General features: G+C 44.1%; 1 protein-coding gene across 2 annotated transcripts in view; it reads left to right on the top strand.

Annotated features, from left to right (window-relative positions):
- The window catches only part of LOC143888272 (uncharacterized), a 41,265-nt gene that overhangs the window by 3,314 nt on the left and 18,732 nt on the right, over nucleotides 1–19,219 (top strand). The gene's annotated exons all lie outside the window — the stretch shown is intronic.

The raw sequence follows: 19,219 nt of genomic DNA on the forward strand, positions 1-19,219 counted from the left end.
TGAACTCCAGCCTATCACGGGCCGTCACCTGTCCTGGACACCTGTCCTGGAGTAGGTGAACTCCAGCCTATCACGGGCCGCCACCTGTCCTGGACACGTCATCGAGTTTCCCTCTATAAAAGGGGGTTCAAAGCTCAAACCATGGGTAATGAAAAACCTTCTCTCCACCCTAAACTCTTAGAACTAGCTCTGCACTCCTGCTCATACTGACTTGAGTGTCGAAGGGCCTGTCCGGAGTAAAACCCGGGTTGGTCTTCTGACTTCGCTTGCCTTTGTGCAGGACTTAGCTCTCTCAGCAGGACTCAGTCCCTCCACTTCGCTTCACTCTGGTCCCCCAGGACTCAGTCCCTCTGGTCATCCAGCTCAGCTCTTACGTCACTGTCGTACCTGTTACCGATTTTCGGTCCAACAGATTGGCGCTATCCGTGGGACCCTGTAACTAAAAGCTGTTCAAGTCCCCTGTATACAAAAATGGCAGGGCGCAAGAGTGCGCGAATACCAACCGCACGGACGACTCAAGGCGCACTACCTCGCAGGACCCGGAGTGAGCAAATCGCCTCACTGGTGGTGGCAGCCTCTGCCACAGCTGAACAGAGCCCGGCTCGTTCGCAACATCTCAACCCTATGCCTACTCCGGATCAAATTCAAGCTCTTTTCCAGCAAATGACGGCCCTGGTCGGTCAATACCAGCAGCTACTCCAAGCACCTCCCCAGCATCCTCCAGAAGCTCTCCAACTTATACGGGAAAGGTCGAATGTCCACGGGGGAGAGTCAGCTCGCCAGGGAGAGGATCGGGCTCACCACTCAAGGCAAGTCCATCCCCCCAGAGCCAGGCATGCTCATACAGAGCCACAACGCTGTCAGAGGTCGCGGTCCCGTTCTGCACAAAGGCCCCGAGCACATGAAGGGCGTATACTACAAGAAAAGTCCCGGCCTCGTCGAAGGAGCCCGGAAAGTCAGTCCGGCTCCGCGGCGAGCCCATCAGTGGAGAGAGACAGGCCGCTGAACCAACCGGACCGCAGAGGTGATCCCATGCTTCAAAGGATGGAAGAAATGGATCACCGCATAGAAGAGCTGGCAAGAGATCAGAGCCGGCCTACTATGCGGGCGTTCTCAAGTAGAACGCCATTTACCGACGAGGTCATGGGCGCCCCAGCACCCAGAGGATTTAAAATGCCTACCATCCCGCAAATGATGGAACCACCGATCCTGTGGATCATTTGGAAACGTTCAGGACAATGATGCTCCTCCACGGAGCATCCGATGGCTTCCTCTGCAGAGCATTCCCGACAACACTGACCGGTGCAGCCCGGGACTGGTACTCCAGGATTAAACCGAACTCCGTCGGCAACTTTGAAGATTTTAGGGATGACCTGGTCCGCCATTTCATGAGTAGCTGGAGGCCAAGGAAAACAACAGCCTCCTTGATGGCCCTGCGCTAGGAGGACAATGAGCCTCTGAAAATGTTCGTCCGCCGCTTCAACAGGGAGGCACTCCAAGTGCCAAATCTAGATCCCTCAGCGGCCACGAATGCGCTCCTCGCGGGCGCCAGATCCAACGACTTCCGCCGGTCAATAGCACACCAACACCCACATTCATTAGCAGATCTGATGACCAGTGCTGAGGAATATATAATAGTGGAAGAGACACTGGCCGCCCTCGACTCAAATCGGAGGAGAACCTCTGAGGACAAGAACCCTACCAAGCAGCGTAGGGATGATAAGGCCCCCGCCCCCAGAAGAGAGAAGTCTCCCCAGAGGAGAGAAGAGAGCTCCATGCCTCTCAACATCTCCCGGAAACACATACTGGCCGCCATCAGCGGAGAAGAATTCGTGAGATGGCCGGCTAGAATGATCTCCAAAGGAAATAGGAGGGACCCATCAAAGTACTGTCGGTTCCACAGGGACCACGGCCACGACACGGACGAATGCTGGCAGCTCAAGGAGGAAATCGAGCAGTTGATTGGCCGGGGCTATTTGAAAAAATACGTCCGAAGTGACGGCCGCAAAACAGAGCGCAGAGAAAAGAGTCCTCAGGGCCGCAGCCCTCGACGATCACAACCGCCACCTACCCGGAACAAGTCCCCGCTGCCATCCAGTTCGCAACAAGAGACACCGCGATCCCAGCCAAGGGGGGTCATCGGTACGATCATGGGTGGACCTGTCGCCGGGGGCACATCCTCCGCTGCTCGCAAAGCTTATGCACGACAAGTTAACGCCGTGCACACAAGCAGTAAGAAGACCAAGACGGAGAATGAAATCTCATTTTCAGACGCAGACCTGGACAACCTGATACTACCTCACGACGATGCACTGGTCTTAACCATGGTCGTCGCCAACTGGGAAGTGAAGAAAATCCTTATAGACAACGGGAGTTCGGCGGACATCTTGTACTATCACGCCTTTCAGAAAATGATGATAGGCGACAACCGCTTGAAGCCGGCGAACTCAGATCTGTTTGGTTTCTCAGGAGAGGTTGTGAAAGTGGAGGGGCAGATTGAACTCCCAGTCCTTGTCGGAGAACCGCCCTGTCAAGCGTTCGCCATGGTCAATTTCCTGATAGTGAGGGCCACGTCGGTCTATAACGCTATCTTAGGACGGCCTGGCCAGAACCCGATTCGTGCAGTGGCTTCAGCTTATCACCAGAAGATGAAATTCACAACGCCAAACATTGTGGGTGAAGTTCGGGGAGACCAACCCCAGTCCAAGGAGTGCTATGCAATGGCACTCAAAGGCAAAAATGTTGTTGAATCACTGCCAATCGAGCTACTCGACTTAAGGGACGAACTCCGAGGGACTCAGCCTGCCGAAGACCTCATCTCCATCCCACTGTGCCCAGAAGATAATGATAAAGTCGCTCTGATCGGCTCCTCTCTAAGTAGCAGCATCCAGCGCCACCTCACCGAGTTTCTTCAAGACAATGCAGATGTCTTTGCGTGGGCTCCCGTTGACATGCCTGGCATTGACCCGGAAGTCAGCATACACAGACTCGGTGTTGACACAACCTGCAAACCGGTGAAATAGAAAAGAAGGCATTTCGCTTTCGAAAGACGGCAGGCGATAAAAGAAGAAGTGGAGAGGCTTTTAAAAGCTGACTTCATTCGGGAGATTCGATATCCGGACTGGTTGGCGAACGTAGTCCTTGTCAAGAAGACAAACGGAAAATGGAGAACCTGCGTTGACTTCATTGACCTGAATAAGGCCTGTCGCAATGACAGCTATCCGCTCCCAAAAATTGATCAGCTCATTGACGCCACTGCAGGCCACGAGTTACTGAGCTTCATGGACGCTTTCTCCGAGTATAACCAGATCAGGATGTATGAATCAGACATACCAAAGACTTCGTTTGTAACAGATCAAGGGACCTACTGCTACCGTGTCATGCCCTTCGGCCTCAAAAATGCCGGAGCCACTTATCAGAGGCTCGTGAACAGAATTTTTCAGAATCAGATCGGCCGTAACATGGAAGTCTATGTCGACGATATGCTGGTCAAAAGCCAAAGTGCACAGGATCACGTGTCTGATCTGAGAGAAACATTTCAGGTCCTGAAAAAGCACAGCATGAAGCTAAACCCCACCAAATGCACCTTCGGCGTCGGCTCAGGAAAGTTCTTGGGGTTTATGGTAAGTCAGCGGGGGATAGAAGCCAATCCGGAGAAGATCAATGACGTGTTGGAGCTCACTCCACCAAAAACTATCAGTGAGGTGTAGCGACTCACAGGAATGATAGCCGCGCTGGGGCGCTTCATCTCGAAATTCGCAGAAAGGTGCCTACCCTTCTTCAACGCAGTCAAAGGACCCAAGACAGCGCCCTGGACAGAGGAATGCCAGACCGCGTTCGAAGAGCTGAAGCAATATTTGTCCTCCCCGCCACTGTTGACAAAGCCGGAACCAGGTGAGGAGCTACTCCTGTATCTCTCCGTCAGCCTCACGGCTCTGGCAGCTGTCCTGGTTCATGAAGAGCACTGCCAGCAAAAACCTATCTACTATGTTAGCAAAGTTCTCCATGATGCAGAAATCAGATATCAGCGGGTCGAGAAATTGGCTTACGCGCTGGTAATGGCGGCCAGGAAGTTGAGGCCGTATTTCCAAGCCCACACTATAAAAGTCCTGACCGATCAGCCGCTCAGGCAAGTTCTCCATCGACCAAACATTTCAGGACGACTCGTAAAATGGGCCGTGGAGCTGAGCGAGTTCGACATCCAGTACGTACCAAGGCCAGCGATAAAGGCTCAAGTGCTGGCGGACTTCGTAGCTGAGTGCACCATCCCCCAACAGACCGCCGAATCTGAAGTTGTTCACGCCCCAGTGGTTGCGGAGAAATCAATCACGACTGCAGAATGCACAGCAGGGGGACTGAAGCAGAAGTCATCCCCTCGCCAGTAGAGCAGGATCTATCAACTCCCGAACCACTGTGGGATGTGTACGTTGACGGGTCTTCAAACAAGGGTGGCTTTGGTGCCGGTTTGATTCTCACCGAACCCGACAGCTTCACCGTAGATTATGCCCTAAGGTTCGGATTCCACGCATCCAATAATGAGGCAGAATATGAAGCCCTCCTCGCCGGGATGAATCTCGCCGTTCAAGTCAAGGCCCAAAGGCTGAGAGCATACTGCGACTCCCAGTTGGTCGCAAACCAGATCCAAGGGATCTATGAGGCCCGTGACGAACGCATGGTCAAGTATCTCTCCCAGGTCCGCCGGCTAGCCAGCAAATTCCAAAGTTTTGAGGTCATCAGAATTTCCTGAACAGAGAATGCAAAGGCAGATGTTTTGTCTAAACTAACTGCATCCGGATACACCGCTCTCGGAAATATCTGCATGGAGTTCCTCCAGAAATCCAGTATAGAAAGAGAAGCCACTGGAGTAATGCAGGTGGAGCGCGAGTCGTGCTGGATGGACGAAATCATTGAATACCTGCGCAATGGTAAACTTCCTGAAGCCAAGAAGGAAGCCCGCAAGGTGATACAGAGAGCATCCCAATTTTTCCTAGATGGTCAGAACCTGTTCAAAAGGTCTTACACCGTCCCGTACTTAAAGTGCCTCCGGTCAAGCAACGCCACCTACGCCCTGCAGGAGACGCACGAAGGAATTTGCGGGGAGCACCTGGGGGGCAAGGCCTTGGCAATCAAGGTGTTATTAAGAGGGTTGTACTGGCCCACCTTGAGGCGAGACGCACTGAGCCTGGTGAAAAGGTGCGAGAGGTGCCAGAAATTCTCGCCCCTTATCCATCAGCCCGCTGTATCGATGGCCCCGATTATCAGCCCGCTCCCCTTCGCAGTATGGGGAATGGACATCCTGGGCCCATTTCCACCGGCCTCCGGAAGGCGCGCTTTTGTAGTCCTGGCTATTGACTATTTCACCAAGTGGGTGGAGGCTGAACCTCTAGCCCAAATGACGGAGCAAAACATGCAGAACTTCTTCTGGAAATCTGTAGTTTGCAAATTTGGGATCCCTCGTGTTCTCATAACCGACAACGGAAGACAGTTCGACTGTAAAAATTTCCGGAAATTCTGTTCTGGCCTGAAGATTGAGCAGAGATTTACTTCAGTAGCACACCCCCAGACGAACGGGCAGACAGAAGTGACGAACAGAATTCTGCTCCAAGGAATTAAAAAGAGGCTGGATGATAAAGCTGGCGGATGGGCAGATGAGCTTTATCACATTTTATGGGCGTATCGCACCACTCCGCGCGCGTCGACTAGAGAGTTACCATTCAACTTGTCCTTTGGAACGGAGGCGGTGATACCCGTCGATGTGGGCACCCCGTCTCCCAGAGTCACCAGTTTCAACGAACAGCTCAATGATGGCGGCCTCCGTGCGAACCTCGACTTATTGGAGGAGGCCAGGGAAGAATCCCGAATCCGAGTCGCCACCTACAAGCAGAAAGTATCCAATTATCACGATTCGAAGATACGCCCCAGAAACTTCCGGACAGGAGATCTAGTCCTGAGGAAAGCTGCCGTCTCCCAACCAACGAAAGTGGGAAAACTCTCCCCGACCTGGGAGGGCCCGTATCGAGTAAAAGAAGTCATTCGCCCGGGAAGTTATAAGCTGGAGACACTGGAGGAGCATCTGCTACCCCACGCCTGGAACTCAAAGAACCTCCGCCGATATTACCAATAGAACGCTGTGGACCCCTATCCGAGAGAGGCGGCGGGGGGCGGGCCCCCACGCGCTAAGTCTCTCAGGATCATCCACGTGAATGGAGAGCTCTACCAAGGAACTCTCGAAAGAATGTGCCTCTCACAGTATGAGTGGCGATATAAGGTGAGATACCTCTCGATTCGAGGACTAGCCCAGATTCGAGGCGTACCTTAAACAAAGAAGAGTCGCCATCCAAGGAAGTGGGCCAAGGATCCCATACTATGCTCTGTTGCAACGGATAACCAGAGATTATAAAAAGAGGGTTCGTGCCTGGTTACGAATTCGGAAGGTCGAAAGAGCACCTCATCCGCCCAAGTGCAAACACCTGGTCTCTTATGCCATTAATTTAATAATTTTAAAGAGTTTTGGGCGAAAGTCATATGAAATGGGAACGAATATCTCCAAGAAGACGTCTATCTAATCATGCATGTCTCGGAGATGAATAATAAAAACATACACAAAATAAATGAAAGATGTGTCACCTAAGCAAAACTAGGTTATGAGTGACATGCCTAATGGGTGTCTAAGTTCTGGTGTGCAAACACATGCATGCTACAGCTAAAGGTATAGGATCTGTACATGAAAGTAAGAAAACACAGCAAAACACACAACACAATTCAATTCTATACATGACTGGACAAAATGAGTCCTAACTCTAATGTGACCTGACTCGGACCAAGATGGCCGTCCATCCCAGCTGCTCTACGTATCCCGGCCTCGGGAAGAATCGGAGTCAACGTAGTTCGATGCCGTATTCAAAACTACTATGCCTAACCATCTAGAACCGCTATCCTAGACTCGATCCACTAGACTCCACTGATTTTTAAAGCTTTTTTTGCACGATTTCTTAAGTTCAGGTGAATTGTAATTTTTAGGACTCTCTATATGTTCTAACTAATGCAAGTTGATTAGCCTTAAGCTAATGCAGGTGGGCCCTACATCCTATGTGTATCTAGGCTGTGCAGCCTAATGAAAACCATGGGCTGACTATATGCTTCCTAGTCTAGCTATCGGTTCGACTAGGTGTCTAACCGATCGACTCGAGGCCTCCTAACTCTAGGGACACTCACACGACAGGACACACCATATCAACAAATCAGGACAGACTCCTAACTCTAAAACACCCTAAATGTCTAGGACAGAATCCTAACTCTAGAGGAAGATTCTTTTGAAAAAGGTTTTGAATATTTTTGTAATTTTGGAAAGTTTGAAATGTTTATTTTTAAAGGTTTGGCTGGACTTGGGATGTGGATCCCAAGCTGCACTACGTACCTCGTGGAAGAGGATCAAGCCAACGTAGTTCGGAAACAGAATTCCCTAACTACTCTGAAAGACTCAAAATTTTTGAGATTTTTGGATTTTAAGATATTTTTGAATTTTTAAGTGTTTTTGAAATGTTTTTTGTTATTTTTAAGTGTTTTTGACTCAAGGGGGACAAATCCTATCATCATAAGGGGAGGACAGACTCCGGATATCCCGCAAAGGTTGGACAGCATCCTATGCTTTGCGGGGGAATGAACAGAATAACAACTCTGCAAGGGTTGGACAGCATCCTATACCTTGCAGGAGCGGATAGAAAAACACATGATTTGATGAGAGGTAGGATAGAATCATAACCCCTATGATGATAGAATTTGATTCTTGAACAAGAGGACTGACTCTCTAGACTAAGGACGGATTCCTATGCTAGTGGACTATCAAACTAAGATAAAGCTCACAAATAATAAGGAAAAAGAGACCTTGTGCATATTTTGCAAAGGTAAAACACCCAGCCGGGCCGGACAGCTACCTAGCCCTAGGGTGCAACAAATGTGCAACCCAATACCCATAAGGGTAGGGGTATGATGCCAAGCCGAGTAGGGTGTTCTCCCAAAACCAAAAGACGCACAAAGAGGAGGTTTAGTAAGAAAATGAGACTGGGTAAGTCTCTTAGACACAGAGGTAGGATAGAGAAAAATGCTAACAAGGAAAAAGAGACCTTGTGCATATTTGGCAAAGGTAAAACACCCAGCCGGGCCGGACAGCTACCTAGCCCTAGGGTGCAACAAATGTGCAACCCAATACCCATAAGGGTAGGGGTATGATGCCCCAAGCCGAGTAGGGTGTTCTCCCAAAACCAAAAGACGCACAAAGAGGAGATTTAGTAAGAGAATGAGACTGGGTAAGTCTCTTAGACACAGAGGTGAGATAGAGAAAAATGCTAGCAAGACTGGGCAAGTCTCCTAGGATGGGCTCCAAGTAACCTTATCATTGCCTAAACAATGATAAGAAAATGAGATAACTGACAGACCAAGTTGGTCTTCGACTAGAAGAGGGTTTAAGACCTGTGAGACTAGAGATAGTCTCCTAGGATTTGACTCAGGTTGATTCATTAATGAGACAATGCCTGTCTCCAAAGATTTGGATCTAAAAGACTAGGCAAGTCTTTTGAGAAAATAGAATGCTATTTGGACTGTGCAAGTCCCCCTAGAGATGGGCTTGGGATGACTCCTTCATAGCCCTTGCAACGAGAGGGAATTCTAGTATCTAAAGAATTTTAACAGAAATCTATAAGACTGTGTTAGTCTATCAAAGAGAGAAGAAAAGGCTACCAGATAATCGCAAATTTCATTCTAAAAATAAATCAAGTGCTAAGCAAAGAAGAATTTTCAATAAAAAGAATATACAATCTATAGCAATCATAAAATGATAAATAACATTAATTAGTCCAGACCAGCCGCTGGATAGCCTAATAAAGTAAAAGAAAACAATATTAAACACTTCTATGCCCAACCACAAACACCACCCCAATATGGGGATGAAATCAGATGATGCTAAAGTAATCATCTGATATCATATACACATGATAATATTTTTATATCCGGCCTTGAGATCAGACAGTACTCATGTCGATAATATCGAATAGAGTAGTCATCTGATCTCCTTCTTCCCATTAAACAATTTATTTAAATAAAAAGAAAATGAGTATAATAAGCTTTGATATAATCTCACCTGAACAATCCATTTATCTTCAGAATCTAACTCAAAACTTAAGTTAAAGAAAAGTATAAATTCTCAATATTTTATACAAACTTTTCCAATGATATTTCTAATCTATACAAAGTATAAATTAAAAGAGGCATTTATTTAATATATGTAAGCAGCGAAGTATAACTAAATCTAAAAAACATGATATTTGCTATTGTCAGGGTGAAATAAGGCTGTTAATATCAAAATGGAAATGGCTACCACTATTAAGGTGTGAGAAGGAAAATTATAAGACTTACTAAAGGCTGGATAAGCCTAAAAATGAAAAGGGGAGTGCTATTCAGACTATGTAAATCCTCTAATAATGGGCTTGGGCTATCGCCTTCATCGCCCTACAATGAAAGGACTTCTAAGGTTTTAATGGTATTTAAAAAACTAGGCTAGTCCTGTAAATGAAAGAAGAAGAGATCTCTGGTTGGGGGTGATAAAGATAAGTTATGGATAAACTGTATGAAATAATTAGGCACATATCATTATCAACCTTGTATGATAATACTACCATATTTAATCAAAATCCTTACAGACTATGCCACACATATATTTTCATTAATCTAATAATTAGTCTAGCTGCTAGCATATCTCGTATTAAACACAATGAATGTGCAAAAAAATGATAATGAGAATGCACCCTCATAGACATAATAAGACACTAATGATGCAATTAGAAAAAATACTTGACCAAAACTGTAGCTTGCAACAATACACATGAACTTTTATTCATCTAAACTCAAACATAGCTTGTATAATACCCCATATCACCATCTACCCAGAACTCATTTCAACTTTTATACAACTATTCGAAATACTTTCCTGATTTCCAAAATAAACTCATAAGCTGATTTGATTTTTTTTTTATAGTGAGTGATCCCAAAAGGAAAAATATTTTGCTTGCAAAATCAGTCATATTCCTTTCCCCCCATCAGATGTTCTAGTGTTGTATTTTACTACATGTGTCCAAACCTCTATCAGAAAAACATTTGACAAATAATATGAGGGAATCAACATGCCACAATAAATTCAATAGCACCATGAAGTTATGTATAAAAGTTGAAATTTGAACCTCAAACAAGAAAACACCTTGAATAAAGTATGATAAAAAAAACGTGTAATGGTTCAGACATAAATATCCCCTGAAATGATTTTGTAAATAAAGGTGCATGGGCTGTAGGATACAAACATGAGCATGTATAGAACTAGAGAAAATAGACTCGACTAATATTTGCACTTCCATAAGCTAACAGGGAGCTATCCAAGACTAGTTGTGTATATGAGTAAAGACTCACATAAGAATTGAATCATATGCAGAGAAGGAGCTACTCAAGAATAATTGTGCATATGAACAATGAAATAACAAGTATTACACTGTATAAATATTATTCCATCTCAAAGTATTAATTGTATGAACATAGAAATAGAGAGATGAGTCTGAATGCCATAAAAAAAAACTGTATTCTGTCAAAATGCTAGCACACACTAAACAGATGTCAAATACATTATTTATGAATGCTACCCTAACTATAAAAAAAAACCATCAGTGTATTGTACTCATTAAGATAGGGTTTCAAAGTAAAAAACAAAAGATCTAGGGTTTCCAAGGATTAAATCTGAGTACAAAGGTAAAGGAGAATAATAATAAAATAAAAATAAAAAAATCAAATTTGCTCGCCGGAATTTTCTAGAATCCAGCCTGAGAAGTGATCGAAGATCATCGGAGCTAATCGGATTTCGATCAGAAAAATGGACGAAGGCTAGGGTTCCAATACAAACTCTGCTTCTCTCTCTCTATCTCTCTCTTTTTTCTTTTTCTTTTTTTTTTAAAAAAAATTATCTTGAATCCTTACTAAGAAAATCAAATCCTTACAGAGTTTGCAGATCTTCCTTACTCTTTATACTCAACGAAATTTGATTGAATCAAATGCATAAACTAAAGGCTTAATGAACAGATCTAAAATTTTAATGAGCAGATTTGAGGTTTTGTGAAAACTAAGGTTTCTAAAGAGGGAAAACGAAAAGAATACATAGATCAATGGTTTAGAGCCTTAGATCTAGGGTTTTTTTTAAAGGTTGAAGATGAAATTAGGGATTAAACGAAGATGTAATAACACAAAACAGCTTAAGGAATTCAGAGACGAAAAGAAACAAGGAAAATCTATGATTCAAAAGAAAAACTGAGATGAATGAAAGATCCAAACGAGGATGTACTTACCGGAGAAGATGAGCTCGCCTGAGATGATTAGCCGGAGAAGATGATTCCCATGGCCGGAGGTTTGCCGGAGATGACTTCCGATCGGAGAAGATTTCCAGAATCTTAGCCGAGAAAGATGAGCGAGATCTGTTTTCTCTTACTAGAAAACCGAGAGCGTCTCTCTCTAGAAAACAAAAAAAAAATTAACAAAGAGTTAAGTTGGTATTTAAAGGGAATTTGGGGTGATGATATCGGCACTCCCATTTGATAAGTGCACACATGCGCGATCCTGACTAGCTAAATCACCCCCTTGTTTTGATAACTACACAAACTCAGCTTGTCTTTTGTGAATTTTTTTGTCGGATTTTTCTGGAATTTTGCCGGGACATTTCTAGGGCTTTAAGGCTTCTAAAAATGTATTCATGGGCACTTAGGGTCTTTGGATGACTGAAATTTTCCTTCAAATACATGGATTTTGGGGTAAAATGAAAAACCTAGTGGGCCACCCCCTCATTTACACTACACACACTATTTCGGTCCATTTACTAGGCAAACGAGCTCCGATCTCGATGAAATTTTGCAGGGGAGTAGAAGAGACCTTCATCCAGCCTAGGGTGAAGTTTGGGACCCTAATGCTGAGATTCAGATGGATTTGGCACGAGCCGGGAAGGTTTAGGGCTTAGTCAAAATGGGGTGTCTACAGATGCCCCTCTTTGGCAGAGCGTGCTTGTCGCGCGAATGTCAAAGCTGAACAGACAACACATTTTGACTAGCCCAAATTTGATTGGAGAGAAAGAAGAATGAAGGAGGTGATTTTGTGAATATTGGACTTTTGGAAGGATCAGATACCTCAGGAGTTGTGATATGGAATGAATGTTTCAGGGGTTTTAGATGGAAGAGATGCTTCAGGGGTCTTTAATGGAATGGGTTTTCGGTTGCTTGCTTGATGTTTTCAAAGAGACTTTGGCTTTTTCTACGCTCGGGACGAACACTATCAAGGAGAAGTTAGATTTTACGTTCAGGACGAAAACTCTCAAGAGAAACTGGGTTCTACGCTTGGAGCGAACTGCTTTTCAAAAAGAATTTTGGTTCTACGCTTCGAGCGAATGGTTTCAAAGAGACAAAATTGATTTTACACTTGGAGCGAATGCTTTTCAAAGAGACAAATTGATTCTACGCTTGGAGCGAATGCTTTCAAGAAAAATTTGGGTTCTACGCTTGGAGCGAACTGCTTTTCAAAGAGATGAATTGATTTTACGCTTGGAGCGAAAACTTTTCAAAGAAACAAATTGATTTTGATTTTACGCTTGGAGCGAATGCTTTCAGGAAGAAATCGGTTTCTTCACTCGGGGTGGATACTCTCAGGGAGAATTTGGTTTCTTCACTCGGGGTGGATACTCTCAGGGAGAAAATTTGTTTCTTCACTCGGGGTGGATGCTCTCAGGGAGAAAATGGTTCTTCACTCAGGGTGGATGCTCTCAGGGAGAAAATTTGTTTCTTCACTCGGGGTGGATGCTCTCAGGGAGAAAATGGTTCTTCACTCAGGGTGGATGCTCTCAGGGAGAAAATTTGTTTCTTCACTCGGGGTGGATACTCTTCAAAAAGAAATTTGATTTTACGCTCAGGACGAAAAACTCTCAGGTTAAATTGGATTCTACGCTTGGAGCGAAATGCTTTTCAGAAAGAATTTTGGTTCTACGCTTGGAGCGAATGCTTTCAAAGAGACAAATTGATTTTACGCTTGGAGCGAAATGCTTTTCAAAGAGAAAATTGGGTTCGACGCTTGGAGCGAAATGCTTTTCAAAGAGAAAATTGGGTTCGACGCTTGGAGTGAATACTTTCGGGAAGAATTTTGGTTCTACGCTTAGAGCGAATGCTTTCAGGAAGAAATGGGTTCTACGCTTAGAGCGAACTGCTTTTCAAAGAGATGAATTGATTTTACGTTGGAGCGAAAACTTTTCAAAGAAACAAATTGATTTTGATTTTACGCTTGTAGCGAATGCTTTCAGGAAGAAATCGGTTTCTTCACTCGGGGTGGATACTCTCAGGGAGAATTTGGTTTCTTCACTCGGGGTGGATACTCTCAGGGAGAAAATTTGTTTCTTCACTCGGGGTGGATACTCTTCAAAAAGAAATTTGATTTTACGCTCAGGACGAAAAACTCTCAGGTGAAATTGGATTCTACGCTTGGAGCGAAATGCTTGATTTGATTACAAACTTCATTTGTGAGTAGAAACTCCATTGGGGATAATGAGGTAAACTCTGAACGAAATGATGAAAAAAAAATCCCGGAGGATTGCCAAGACAGACTCTCAAAGGAATTTTGACTACGAAATTGAATTTAAAGACTGTGTTAAAACTCCTCTTATCTTCATTTATTAAGAATAGCCATCTCGATCATTGCTCAATTGATATCTTTTATGACCTGATTACTCAGGGCATAAAAGATGCCCCTAGTATTATTATACTTCCATGACAAATTCATAAGAGAGCAAAACACAGGGAAAAGGTTAAAATGATTTCATTTCTTGAATATTTGAGGTTACAAAACTTTCAGGTTTACAACAGACTGCATCTGCTTAACAACCGCCTTGCATTTCTGATGATCTCTGCCATTCATATGGGCTTAAAAGCCTGCCAGATGGACTTGAGAATCTACCATCTTCTGAACTTTGCTCTGCTGTGTATTACCTTTGAGGAGACACAACCTTATCATTTTTTCTCATCACCCCAGCTTTGGGAGGGATACTAACCACTCACGACTCTGGAGTTTGACCTCGACTCATCATAGAAAAGACTTAGACAACCAACAAATGAGGACTTTGACGGGCACAATGATTTAAACTCTAAGAGAGACTGAATCTGCTTCTTAGTCTGATAAGTATATTTTTTTTTAAAAATGGTACAGTCTACCACTCTTAGATTCTTTTGAAAACCGTATTTAAAGGTATTTCATTCTTTTTTCCGGTATTTCAATCATGGTTATTATCCTTTTGGATTACTTAGCCTTAACCACCTTAGCCTTGAGAGTGCTAGAAGAATTTCTGCTGGCGTTTACTCAGACTTTGGAGTAGTGCCGCCGAGGAAATGAAAGTCTTGCTGGCTTTCAGAGGCTTGTCCTTTATGAAGTCACTGCCATGACCAAATCGCCTTTTCAGGTTTTCGATTTGGCGGACCGCATGCCTTAATTTTTGCCTGGACTGTCTGCCCTTGCAGATTTTCCATCCAGCAGGCTCAGCACCCTAATTTTTGCCTAAGCCGCCCTTCCAGGTTTTCAGCTTAGCGGGTGAATGACCCTAACTTTTGCGTAGACCGCCCTTACAGGTTTTCAGTCTAGCGGGTCTAAGACTCCATCGTTTTTTCTTTTTCTTTCTGTTTTTCTACAAACCTGGGCCTAAGTACACCAGAAGGACTTTTAGGTAGGTTTGGGTTCAAACAGGTTACACATTGGTAAGTTTTCATGTATTTGACCGAATCTGGCCCTCCAGACTGCCTACGTATTCCCAAAGAAAATGGGAATCAGGTCCGCGTAGTTCGCCCTTTTGGGGTTTCAAAGATTGTTTATTTTGTTCTTTCTTTCTTTTTATGGATTCGAAAGATTTGAAGGATTTTGACCGAACCCGAATTGATCAGGTTGTCTACGTATCCTGTAGAAAGGAATCAGGTCAAAACGCAGTTCAGGTTCAATATCTTTTATGACGCAAGTCATAAAAGATGCCCCTAGTTTGAATTTATCAAAGAAGGAAAGTTTTCTTTATTTTTAGGCTCAAAGGGTTTGCAAATGATTTTTGACTTTGAGGTTGTTGGCTTTCAAGCTCTGATCGATCAAGAACGGCCTCTTGGTGTATTTAAGCATAATACTTCTTTAGTTGGTCCAGGTTTGTAGGTTCTGTTAATTTTTCTCTATTTTCATTGAGGAGTCTTACGGCTTTTCCAGGCAGTACTTCATCAACAATGTAAGGACCAGACCAATTTGGTCTGAATTTCCCTCTGGGATCAAACACCGGTGCTCGATAAGATTTCAAGACGAGATCTCCTGGTTTCAGGTCTCGAACCTTGACTTTCTTATTGAATGCCCTTTCGATTCTTCTCTGATACCCTTGGATGTGATACAAGGCTCTCAACCTCTTTTCATCAATCATCTGCAATTCCTGATGTCTGGCTTTGGCCCACTCAGACTCTGGCAGATTCGCTTCCATCATTACCCTTAAGGATGGAATTCTCAGCTCAACAGGGAAGACTGCTTCCATTCCATACACTAGAGAGTACGGAGTTACACCTGTAGAGGACCTGATCGATGTCCTGTAAGCCCATAAGGCAAACGGAAGTTTGTTCAACCAGTCCTTATAAGTCTCGGTCATCTTACTGATTATGACCTTGATGTTCTTATTCGCTGCCTCTACAGCCCCGTTGGTCTGCGGTCTGTAAGGAGATGACTTATGATGCTTGATTTTAAACTCTTCGCACAGGTGCACTACCTCTTTCTTGAAATGAGATCCATTGTCAGAAATCAGTTCATGAGGTACTCCATATCTGCAAATGATATTCGCACGGATGAACTTCGCAACTGTATTGGAAGTTATGGAAGCAAATGAAGCAGCTTCTATCCATTTAGTGAAATAATCAATGGCTACCAAGATGTACTCGTGTCCACTTGATGATTTAGGATAGACTTTGCCAATGATGTCAATCCCCCATACTGAGAATGGCCACGGCGAGGTCATAGAATGCAGTTCTGACGGAGGCACATGAATAAGGTTCGCATAGACTTGGCATTTATGACATTTCTTCACAAATGCGAAGCAGTCTGCTTCCATTGTGGGCCAATAGAATCAAAGTCTAAGGATTTTCCTTGACAGCATTTTACCGTTCATGTGAGGGCCACAAACACCTTCATGTGTTTGCTCTATGAGCTCTGCAGCCTGATCTTCATCAACACACAAAAGCTGTATTCCGTCAAACGACCTTCTGTACAACTCTTTACCACATATAATGAAGTTGGCAGCGAATCTCTGGAGAGTTTTCCTCTCTTTGCTGGAAGCCTCAGGCGGATGCCCCTTGCCTGAAATGAAATTTCTAATGTCTGTATACCACGGCTTTCCGTCCGGACATCTTGCCGATATTTCAATGGCATTCACATGTGCTGGAGCCCATTGCAACCTTACAGCTAAAGGTTGAACCTCCATCGTTGCAGAAATGTCCAACATTGAAGCCAGAGTGGCTAGAGCGTCAGCAAAATGATTCCTTGCTCTCGACAGATGAGTAAAGGTGACATTCCTGAACTTCCCAACCAGAGATGCAAGATAAGTGTGATAGGAGATCAACCTCGCCTCCTTTGTTTTCCAATCCCCATTTATTTGACAAATGATCAGAATTGAATCTCCAAACACATCGATGTCTTGAATTCGCAAAGCTAATGCTGCCTCAAGTCCTGCGATACATGCTTCATATTCAGCCCTGTTGTTTGTACATTCAAACTGCAACTTGATGGATATAGGGATGTACTCCTTCTTTGGAGATACCAAAACTGCCCCTATTCCTTGACCATGATTATTGACAGCTCCGTCAAAGTACATAAGCCACTTGGAACTCAGAGTCTCTTCTTCAATGTCCATGATCTCTTCATCAGGAAAATCAGCCTTCAGAAAAGCATTCTCCTCAACAGGAGCATCAGCCAGCTGCTCAGCAATGACCCGTCCTTTAATTGACTTCTGAGTGACATAAGTGATGTCAAACTCAGACAACAGCAGCAACCACCTAGCTGTTCTTCCAGTAAGAGCGGGTTTTTCGAACAAATATTTCAACGGATCCATCCGTGAGAGCAAAAATATCTTGTTCGACAGAAGATAATGTCTAAGCCTTTGAGTTGCCCAAACCAATGCTAAGCATGTCTTTTCCAAAACGGTGTATTTGATTTCATACTCTAGCATTTTCTTGCTAATGTAGTAAATGGGTTTTTCTTTCTTAGACCCTGCATCTTGCTGAGCAAGCATACAACCCATTGCTGTATCCGTGATGGACAAATACATCAACAACGGTTGACCAGGAATGACCGGGGATAAGACAGGAGGCAAAGACAAACACTGCTTGACCTTTTCAAACGCTTCCTGACATTCTTCATTCCATTTCTTGGAGGAATTCTTTTTTAATAACTTGAAGATGGGTTCACACATCATAGTTAAATGAGATATGAATCTTCTCAAGTATTGCACTTTGCCAAGGAATCCACGAATCTGCTTTTCTGTCTTTGGTGGTTGCATTTCTTGGATTGCCTTGATCTTCTGAGGGTCTACTTCGATTCCTCTCTCACTGATCATAAATCCGAGCAACTTTCCTGATGTGACCCCAAATACACATTTATTAGGGTTCAGGCGAAGTTGAAACTTTCGGATTCGCTCGAAGAACTTTCTCAAAGCGATTGTATGCTCTGGCCGAGTCCTGCCTTTGACAATCATGTCATCTACATAGACCTCGACCTCCTTATGAATCATGTCATGAAGAAGAGTAGTCGCAGCCCTCTGATAGGTGGCACCAGCATTCTTGAGACCAAACGGTATCACTCTGTAGCAATATGTTCCCCACTGAGTAATGAACGCTGTCTTCATCATATCCTCAGGTGCCATTTTGATTTGGTTATACCCTGAGAAACCATCCATAAAGGATAAGAGTGCATGACCCGCTGTATTATCAACCAGGAGATCAATGTTCGGAAGTGGAAAATCATCTTTCGGACTGGCCTTGTTCAAATCTCTGAAATCGACACACATCCTGACTTTTCCGTCCTTCTTGGGCACTGGTACAATATTTGCAAGCCATTCCGGATATTCAACTACTTCGATGAATTTTACTTCGAGTAGCTTCTTAACCTCATCATGAACTTTCAACTCCCATTCTGTTTTAAGTTTTCGGAGTTTTTGCTTCTTAGGCTTGATGCCCGGGATTAGAGGTAATTTGTGTTGGACAATGTCCTCACTCAATCCTGGCATATCATCGTAAGACCAAGCAAAAACCTCCTTAAACTCTTTTAGCAAGGTGATTAATTCTTCGCGCTCCTCAGGAGATAAAATTTTGCCAATTCGTATTTCCCGAATTAAGGTTTCATCACCTATATTTACGGTTTCAATTTCCTCTTCAAGTGGTTTAGCTCGGCGACTCTCCTCTTGTTGAATCATATATTTGATTTCAAGGGAAGTTTCGTCGGCTACCTCATTGGAGGGGGAGTCTTGATTCTTATTATTAGTTACTTGATCAAGTTCAGAAGCAGAATCAGTAGAAGAGACAAGTACAGGAATATAAGCAAAAGAGTCTTTTATTTCATCAGAATGAATGATTACATCAGATGACTCGCCCACATCAGGCGTTACAGACTCTAAAACAGGATGAAAAAATAAGTCGACATCAGTATCGACACAACTAGAAACATGTACAGCCAAAGAATCAATGAATACGCCCTCAGACTCGGACTCAACGCCACCAGGAATAGACTCGTCACCCACTCCAGAGGTAGACACGACCTCTACAGTACCTGCATCAAAAGAAAAGTTAGAAATCACAGACTCTGGGACGGACTCAGAAACTGACACGAATTTTGAAACGACTGACTCTTTTGAAGGGACTGGACTATACTGAAAGAATACTTGGGGTATAACCTGTGAGGTCCAGTTATCCAGAGGTCCCTCAGCTGGGGTGATGGAGCTTCTTGGGTTTATGAAGGGTGCGTCTCCTTCAATCATTGCCACAACCGGTGCCTCAACCTGAAACAAAGAGTCTAGGGATTCTGATTCAAAATTTTCAACCCAATCCGAGTCTTGCTTTTCTAATTCAGCTGTCTCTGCAGTTTGCTCAAAGAAAAAGTTCTTCGG

The sequence above is a fragment of the Tasmannia lanceolata genome, unplaced genomic scaffold (genome assembly GCF_043159265.1).
Source record: "Tasmannia lanceolata isolate RefF3 unplaced genomic scaffold, GAP_Taslan_0.1 ptg000012l, whole genome shotgun sequence".
In the NCBI taxonomy this organism is placed as follows: Eukaryota; Viridiplantae; Streptophyta; class Magnoliopsida; order Canellales; family Winteraceae; genus Tasmannia; species Tasmannia lanceolata.